Source organism: Poromitra crassiceps (assembly GCF_964638095.1).
Source record: "Poromitra crassiceps genome assembly, chromosome: 12".
In the NCBI taxonomy this organism is placed as follows: Eukaryota; Metazoa; Chordata; class Actinopteri; order Beryciformes; family Melamphaidae; genus Poromitra; species Poromitra crassiceps.
The window spans coordinates 40,626,857-40,635,312 of record NC_139632.1 but is presented as its reverse complement, the minus strand read 5'-3'; the positions used below and the strand labels follow the sequence as shown (position 1 = coordinate 40,635,312).

The 8,456-nt window shown below is 41.9% G+C and overlaps 1 long non-coding RNA gene across 1 annotated transcript; it reads left to right on the top strand.

The window, feature by feature from the left end:
• The first annotated feature begins 728 nt into the window (after positions 1 to 728).
• Positions 729 to 7,276, top strand: LOC310787131. The gene is made up of 4 exons (XR_014553246.1): positions 729 to 906; positions 2,367 to 2,435; positions 3,891 to 4,046; positions 6,104 to 7,276. It is a non-coding gene; the product is annotated as an uncharacterized lncRNA (long non-coding RNA).
• The last annotated feature ends 1,180 nt before the right edge of the window (positions 7,277 to 8,456 follow it).

Sequence of the window (8,456 nt, the reverse complement as noted above, 5' to 3'; positions counted from 1 at the left end):
TTAGTGTTAGCATGACATTATTGCTGAGAATGTCTATGCTTAGTGAGCGTTTTGAGGTATAAAGCTGTCTTGAGTTGCAGTTGTGTTTCCTTGGTATCGTCCTTTCAATATCTGTCTGTCAGTTTCATTGCGTCTTTGTCAGTCAGGTTGTTTACGTAGCGTTACCGAGGTTAGCCGTATGATATGTGAATAGGTGGCAACTTCCATGACATGTATTTTTAATGTACCTGACTAGCTAGCTGATTAACTGGACAGTGATTGTTTATCTGTCCAGAGATGTGTAACGTTATGGCTGGACTTGGAATGGAGGCTAGCTGTCTGGAGTAGTAATACATACTACTGGACAAAATGAATACATCTGTAAGCAAGCTTATAGAAGTTGACTGCAGCAAGCTGTATTGATTGAGCATCTAAACATCAGTCAGAGGCAACACAGGTGTCACACCCAAACCATGTGCCAGGACATCAGCCTGTGTTGCATTGCTGTAATCAGAATTATTATGTGCTTGGAAACCATTGTACATGCTATGTACACAATACTATTTCAATACTATTTTCTTTTTCTATGTCTTGCAATTGAACATGACTGTTTTAAACAACCTGCCAAGTGTTGCCAAAGCTAAACTGGTGTCTGGTATCAGATATTGATTTACAAGCTCTAAATACATTCAAAATGTCAACATTTATCAGCAAGTAGTTGGTATGATCTCCGGGCAATCGTTGATTTATATGTCTTGCTCTTATAAAATAGCTGCTGTGACTGACCTTTTCTCTAATAACCTGGGACTTTTTCATCCATTTGCTCTCCGTCTTTCCCTCTTCCTCTCTCTCTTTCTCTCTTTGCCTACCAGCCCAGGTTATCCTGTTGATTCTACCCTCAATCTTGTCGTGCTCTTCCCAGCAATGGTAATTGAGAATTTGATACTCTGTCATTATACACCGATAAAGCATGAATTCATGGGCCAGAGTTCACCACCAAGGGGCTGAGGGGGAAGTCCACAACAACTAATGAAACCCAGCAATTCTCATTAATCCTGGTGTGACCATGGCTACCTGTACCATCAACCCTGTCAAATGTCAAATCCTTCCTTTCCAAACAAAATCTGTTTTCATGATGGGAGGACCTTTGTTTAATCTGCCATCAGCTTCTAGATTTATTTAGGGTTTGATTAGCCTCAATGCCTGATATACTGTATTAGCAGTAATATGTCTCCCAAAGGATGCATTCCAGAAAGCAGGTTAAATGACTACACAGATTTTTGCAGTGTTGGGCAAGCAACTTTGAAAATGTAGTAAGCTAAGCTGCCAGCTACTCTACATTAAAATATAGCTTCACTACTTTGAAGCTATCCCCAGTAAAATGTAGTCGGAATGAGATGTTTGGAGCGGGGGAGTCTGGTGCAGCGCACAGGTCCTAGACCTGGTGAGACGAGGGAGGAGCCCGGCCGGGTGGCAACCCACAGAGCCCGGTCCCTCTACGTACCAGAGCCCTTCCCCCCCCCCGGTCCCGGCAGAGTAGTTCCGGAGCAGCGGATTGAGTGGCCCTGACCGCGTGACCACCTTCAACCCTTCCTAGAGGGCTGACCGTGGGTAGCTACTGGGACGTAAGTTGGGGCTTGGCCAGCCCCGGCTGGGTCACCTGGGCGAGGGTGTATGATGTTGCGAGACCCGAAACATCCAATGACCCCAGGGTACATCACTGAGGATACGTCCCAGTTGCATCCATGCAATGTTTTTTCATTATATAGCACGCTCAGCTACAGGCTCCATGCCAAAATAAAAGTAGCTTGCTACTTTACATTGTGTGTGTGTGTGTGTGTGTGTGTGTGTGTGTGTGTGTGTGTGTGTGTGTGTGTGTGTGTGTGTGTGTGTGAGGGAAAACACTTTGAATTCAACCTATTTCTAGATTTATTAGTGTTGGGCAAGCTACTTTGACAATATGGTGAGCTAAGCTACCAGCTACTCTACATTAAAAATAAGCTTCACTACATTTAAGCTATCCCCAGAGAAATGTAGCACGCTAGCAACAAATAGCTTCACTATTTGTTGCTAGCTACTGCCCAACACTGGAATTTTCCCAACCCATAGTTTAGACTAGAGAAATCTGGGATTTTAGATTCCAAGAAGTTCGATTAGATGAACTCCAGGTCAGTTACCATGGTAAGTTACACTCTGAAGCTACCCCGCTCGGTAGCAGCCTCACTTGAACTAACCTCAAGTAATTGGTCGGAAAACCTGTCAGCCTGCAGCTTTTTACTTGGGAGACAGGTCATATTATTCACAGTCACATGATCCAGTGACTGACTGAATATGGTTGAGAATTAAATTTGCAATATCAAATAATGGTTTGCTTTTTACTTCACTAGGACAACGGAGAAATTGTGTGTGCGCCTCCCTCGACCACCGACCCCCCAGGCACTTCTGCTGAATCTCAGGTGGGTTATCAGAAAATGCTTATTTCTATAAACAGAATCTGTATCAGCTGTGCAGCACTACCAACTTCTTGCTGTACAGGAAAGTGCATTGCGTTGTTTCTCTGTTGCAGCCCCATTATGCAACTTTTTCTTTACGTTAATATAATGCCTTTTAAATCATTTTGATGGAACACACGCTGACTTCTAATAGATAGACTGGGATTTCTATCATTCCCACTCTGCACCCTGAATGCCTGTTCCCCACAGCATGTAAACTTTAGGGCTTTTCTACTGACACCTTTGGCCACAACAAGTCATGCCGTTCCGCGCTGATTTCGGTTTCCATTATATCTTTGTATGTGCCAAGTCGTCCTTGGCCACGATCGAGATGGACCCGCCTCTAAGAAAGCTGCACACCCGACTGCCCAACCGCAGTGTTCATGAGTGTTCTCTCATCTGTTTCGGTTTGTACTTTCGGATATCTGCTTTATTTCATTCCCTCATCTCTCAGAGCCGTGTCATGTTAATGCTGAGCTGATGAAAGCATTTCTTAACCCCTTTGTACTAAAAATATTATATTTGCACTACCAAACTAACGGAGGGCATTTATTAGAAAGGGCTTTAAAGGAAATGCAATGTTTATCCACCATTCCACCCGTGACTTATGATACTTTCGATTAGGCTTTGGTCGGTACTAAGGTATTACGGTATACCATGTATTTAAAAATACTGACAGTATGATTTTCAATACATCAAAACCATATTCTATTTTGTTCAGGCAAAATAGTTGCAACTGTCCTTGCCTGTGCTCAGCTTAGCCTAAATTATTTTCAATCATTTTTTATTTTTTTTCGCCATTTGTAGGCTACCTTACTAATAGGCAAGCATATATGTGTTACAAGCAACACTATATTGTGTGAGACCCAGGCTTGCCCATAACAGTGTCCATTCCATTAGACATTCGTTCAATTGTCAGTCTCCATTGAGGACATTTAAATACTTTTCTGAAAAATAGAAGTTGCAACTTTTTCACTCATGGACCTGAATTTATATACCGTATATAACAGAATAATTATTTGGAGGTAGAAAAGAAACACTTTGCACAATTGGCTGGTTACTCCAAGGTTACTTAAGTTACTTACTACAAGGCTGATACCTGAATGAGAAGAGTAGCATGTAGGTGAGGGTGCAGTTTCCCCAAATAGTGGGGCTTTAATGTTGATGTCCCACCACAAGCTGTGACTTTGGGTTGTGACTTGTGATTTAACTTGTGTTTTAACGTCTCATTTCCACTTGTGCAATTGTAAATCAATTTGATTCACACATGTTTTGCTTGTTTGGTGTAGGCTAGGTTGCTGTAGTGTTTGTGTTTTTATAGCACTTGATAGCATCCTGGACTGTGTATATGTATTCAACGTATTTTCCAATAAGGCCTGATGCTTTTATATAAAGCATATTTCATGATCTCTTTGACAGGTGATGGTGGGAAGTCTTGTGTTAAACAGACTGCGCTCTAGATTGGAGCAGGCCTGTCAGCGACAGCCCTTGGACGTGGACTATGTTGAGTTTATCTGCCGGAGTGAAATGACTCTAATAAACTCACTCTCTGCTCGCTTAGACTTCCCACAGGAGGTAAGTTCACTGCTCTTTCTTCCATGTGCCTTGATATCTCAGCAACCTCGCTGACATGGACACAAAGTGGCATTGTCAGACAATCGAATGCACATTCCCAAGCAAGAGTATGTTGAATTAAAAGGCAGAAGTCACTATACTTATTCTAACCATTTGAAAGCGGTGCTATTCCTTAACTGCCCTTGTATGTAAATGGAACTCGTTCTTCTTTATTCATTTCATGGATTATGTCTGGGGCATATTTTCACCTTTATCGAATAATAACAATTAAATGTATTTTGTATAGCTGCTTTTCAATGACTCAAAGACGCTGACAATCTCGAGTCCACAGTAAACAGAAAAAAACAAACATACAAATAACACAACTAATCGGGTGGAGGGGAGTTGAGGGGGCGTGACATGGGCGGAAGATGTGGTTAAGGGTAGGGTAGGTTGTACGCTTGGGAGAACAGGTAGGTCTTGAGTCGGGATTTGAAAGTGGAGAGTGAGGGTGAGTCTCTGACAGGCTTGTGAAGAGAGTTCCAAAGTCGTGGTGCTGCTCTCGAGAATGCTCGATCTCCAAAGCTGTGGAATTTGTATGGAGGAACAGTGAGCGAAACAGTGGATGAGGATCGGAGGGTTTGGGTGGGGCGATGGGAGAGGAGGAGGTTAGTCAGATAAGGGGGGCGCCAGGCTGTGGTGGGCTTTGAAGGTGATGCGTTGTTTGATGAGGAGCTATGGAGAGAGTGGAGAACTGTAGGTGTCTTTTTTTGGCCTTTATTACGTAGGAAAGTTGTAGACAGGAGAGAGGGGGGAGGACAGGCGGCAGAGGGCCATAACTTCATCCACTCTACAACTGCAGAATATTGTTTCTTTTTTTGGTGTAACATTGTACTGACAGTAGTCAGTGTCAGAGGGTGTTATATTAACACATTGACTGCCAGCCATTTTTTTTTTGCTGTAGGTAGCTTTTGCCAAGCCGTTTTTTGAGGATTCTGGCTCATTTTACAAGAGCCGAGGATTCTTTTCTGCTTGGAGTTTGTCAACACAAAGTTCACAAAAGTACTAATAGAATGTGTGCTTTCTCTGTCTAAAAGAGTTAGTTTGTAGAGTTAGTAGTTATGTAGATATTAGCCGTTGAGTACAGCATGGTTTTAGCGTCTGAGAGTGAAAGCTGAGATAATCGCAGTTTTGTGAAATTCAATCAAACAGGCAGAACAGTCACTTTAACCATTTATTTTTGACATCAGTGAGAGATCAGACATCTAAACAATATAGTTCCGAACGCCCTCTCCTTCAACTCCTCCCTCCGTGGGCGTGTCTAGTGGCTTTCAGCCTGCGTTTGTCACAAGCGAGTGCTCTGCTGCTGCTGCTGCTGCTGCGAGTTTGAGCAGCCTCCCTCCCTGGCAGCGAGTTTGAGCAGCCTCCCTCCCTGGCAGCAAGTGTGGATAGGTCTCACTCGTCTCTTGGGTTTGAGAGCCCCGATGAAGCCCCGTGCGACTCTAGGCTTTATGCTGCCCACCCAGTCCATTTCTGGAACCCCCCACCGCAGCAGCGCGAAAGCGTCCCCGCCTACAGTATGAGAATGAGGCTCGTTCGTTTCTGACTGTAAAATCGCCAAGCCATTTCCTTGAGAATGGAGGAAGCAGCCGCCTTGGTTGACTTTCTCTCTGTCGGGAGAGGACCGTCGCCACCTAGCTGGTCGGTAAAATAGATTATACACATTCAATACTTCCAATATCTCCATAGGAGACGCGGGGAACATTGATCCACGTAGCACCGTCAAAAAAAAGAAAATCGATTTTTTTGACGTATTAATACGTCAATGGCAGTCAACCGTTGGATTATTTTTGACGTATTAATACGTCAATGGCAGTGAACGTGTTAATCACTATTATCATTTTAAACTTTGCAGCCCTAAGCCGAAATAGATAAAATAACAATCCTGTTGTTTGAAATATGAATACAATTGTTTTATGCTCTAAAATTATCTTACTCTGCTTTGACAATTGAGGCCTGTGAATGAATGAATGAATGACTATGTTGACTTTTAGTGACAAATATAAACTTTATTTAAGGTACTTGAAGGCCTTTCCCAGCTGGTCACCCTCATCGACAATGAAATCAATGGGAGAAGAACAGCACACCAAAGCTGGTTGTTTCCAAAGAATACCTCCGGGACCTGATCCAGACAGACCTGCCTGTCCACTGTCCAAACCTGCTTGGGAAACTTGTGCAGTTCTGGGTGGGCTGGAATGTGCTTCCCAGTGCCGACTCCGCAGGATGGCTTCGCATACCCAAAGTCTTCAACCTGCTTCAACCTGCTTAAACTCCCAGAACGTTACAAAGACTACGAAAGATTTGAAGAGGAAATCCTTGCCGCTATCGCGAGTGTTGATGTTGACCCGGGTTATGGACTGTCGTAAGGAGATGCATATATGTTCTTGTTTAATTGTTAATGAGTTTATTTCTGCAATAACTGCATTTATGGTTCCGTTTTAACGTTTGGTGAGGCATGCTTGATCAGAGATACTCAAGTCATTTTTTGCAAGTCTAAGTCAAGTCTCAAGTCTTTGAGCTCAAGTCCAAGTCAAGTCTCAAGTCTTTGAGGGGCAAGTCCAAGTCAAGTCTCTCAAAAAAAAAACATTCAAAAAATATTTTCTTTAAATCTGAATTTTTTGGACGTTTTAGTCCGAGTGAAATGTTATGTAGTCTCTCCTGTTGTCATTGTCCATTTCTGTTCTTATTTGTAGGATTTGAATCATGGGTGGTATTTTACACCAGTGGTATGGGGGTCCGGGGACCCCCTGGCACTTGCCTGGGGTTCCGCGAAAAGTTTTCAAGAAAATAAAAATGAAAGCTTTTTTTTGCAAAATCTTCATAGTTCAATGAAAATATTTTATCCTTTGAATCTAAAATGGTTCATGGATTACATTCTAATCTAACAAACCTATCAATTTAAAAGTAAAGCACGTTACCGTGGAAACAATAAAGCTTAGCCCAAAATCACAAATCAGAATGAGGGGGTCCCCGGTATATGTTCCATCTTGTAAGTGGTCTTTGGCTGAAAAACATTTTGACCACTAGATGGTAGTATGTACCTAGTCTTCTATGAGGTAATGCTGATCTCAGGTGTCAAGCTCACAGGTGAATGGGAATTTTAACATAGGTCTTAGCCTAAGTGTAGAGAATAATTGTCAAGCCACTCTGTTAAACAGCAAATCATGTGGATCACTTCACGATCATGTTAATTGCATCAAGGAAATCTATTTCTGTCTGCAACATCATTCTACAATAAATGAAAACCTCAAAGATACATCATTGTTTGGACATTCACTCACTAACTGGGTAGACTGGCTACACACTGGGTCAATAACATTCATTTTCACATTATGCAAGTGAGCACCAATATGAAAATCTTGGCCAATACCGATAACCAACATTAACATTGCCGTTATGGCTGATAACAGATATTTACCTATGTCGATATGATCTGTATAAAAGCAAGTTTTGATGATAATCATATTTTGTACATACTGAAACACATGTAAACACTGAATTTGAAAAACAAGAAGAATCCCTACAGACTGTAGGAAAAAAGCAATAGTCAAATAAATAGTGCAGTGTTCATAAGAGCGACATACCAGAGGTGACTGATATCTGACATCACTACAGTAGGGACTTAGCAACAGCTTGATAATGACATTTTTTTTTTCAAGATTTATTTTATTTTTCGTACAGTTGCTCATTCGTTGACAATATTACAGATCCATAAACATCTCTGCTTGAGCACACGCACATTGCGTAAAATAAAACAAGACAAAATAAACAAATAAATCCCAACCGCATCCCTCCCCCCACCCATCTCCCTTGTATGTTGATAATGACATTATGTGAGACATTCAGTCGACAGATATTTATACAGTAGGCTACATCAGATTCCTCAACAGTGCCTGGAAGGTGTTAACACATGCCGTGACAAACATCTCACTTGCAGAGCTCCATCTAGGTCTCCTGAGCAATATTCTCATGGCATTATATGCCACTTCAAGTCTGTGCATGCTTGACCTCCGACTCCTATAATCTGACCACAGGTGAGCAGTGTAGAGTGGTGTGCAGTATGCTCTAAACAGAGACACCTTCACTCCATCTGTACACATGTTAAACTTCATCTGACAATTGCTCTGAAATAAAATGACCTAGATATTTAACATTATCACAAACAGTAAGGTTATTATCAGACAATTTAAAAACAGGAAATGTCAAGCATTTGTCCTCTTTGGTCCTGCAAATTAAGACAACACTTACTGGCATTGTATTTGATATCATGTACCAAACCATATTCAGTACATATTGTGAGGAGCTGCTGGAGACCAGCACTACTTGGGCTCAGAACAACAAGATCATCTGTGTACATTAAATGGTTCACTA